General features: G+C 61.5%; 1 protein-coding gene across 2 annotated transcripts in view; it reads left to right on the top strand.

The window, feature by feature from the left end:
- Window positions 1-1016, top strand: part of LGMN (legumain) — a 44402-nt gene that overhangs the window by 40972 nt on the left and 2414 nt on the right. The window lies entirely within an intron of this gene.

The following is a 1016-nucleotide window of genomic DNA, read 5'->3' as shown; positions in this document are numbered from 1 at the left end:
CCAAGGGGTTGAGCGGGGCCGGGAGACACGACGGGACAGGGGCAGCCTGTGGCATGGTGGTGAAGGGTGGATCCTTAGCTGATGCGCAGTTCAAGTCCCAGAGCCCCGGACCCTCAGACTTGAGATACACCAGACTCATGAGTGTTGGTAATGCCAAGAGAACAGAGGAGAAGGGATTACGGTGTGGCCATTCCCCCCCGGGGGCGATTTCTTACATTCCCTCCCTCTCTCTCTGTGTCTCTCCTGCAAGTGCTTGCACCTTACAGCAAAAACTAAGGGGTAAGGAAAAAAAAGACGGGAGAGAGCGACGCTTGCGGATTTAGGTTAACACAGAAGCGGTCCCTTTTCGTGACGCTGTAGTTCGGGATCCGGGAGGGATACAGTGCTCCCTTTCAGGCCCCTCTGTCCAGCCACTTTGTGGTTTCCTGAGTGGGCAGTGGTGCCCGTGAACACTCAGCCCCGCTCAGGGGACGCTGGTCTGCTCTGGGGCACAGGTTCTGCACCCTCCCCAGGTGGGCCAGGCCCTGCTGTTCCAGTATTGAGTCCCACTTCCTCCCCTCGTGCCAGAAGGTCCCTGATAGCCAAGGGATTTCTGGTGGCACACAGCCTTGCCGCACCTCTTGCCCGTCCTGGATGGGGTTGCTGGCGTCTGCATCAGCCAGCTGGGGCTGGGTACCCTGTGAGTGCCCATCTTGAAAGGTGCTCTCACCATCGTGATGCCAAGGAAGACCGCATTTGAAAAGGTGTGTTTCCGCCCAGGTGAGGAACGTCATCGCCGTGTCGGTGCGCAAGATCGTCTCCCTGCTGGCCGCGTCGGAGGCCGAGGTGGAGGGCCTCCTGTCCCAGCGAGCCCCGCTCACGGAGCATGACTGCTACCAGGCCGCCGTGGCGCACTTCCGCACGCACTGCTTCAACTGGCACTCGGCCACGGTGAGCACGCCCAGCCCAGCCCCCGCCGAGTTCCCAGTCACTGGCGGCTACACCAGACACTCTACCTCTGGGCCGGGGGCCCCCGG

Source organism: Tupaia chinensis, unplaced genomic scaffold, assembly GCF_000334495.1.
Source record: "Tupaia chinensis unplaced genomic scaffold, TupChi_1.0 Scaffold000469_1, whole genome shotgun sequence".
Lineage (NCBI taxonomy): Eukaryota > Metazoa > Chordata > Mammalia > Scandentia > Tupaiidae > Tupaia > Tupaia belangeri.
Note: the sequence above shows the minus strand (reverse complement) of the source record. Positions and strands in the feature narration are given on the sequence as shown.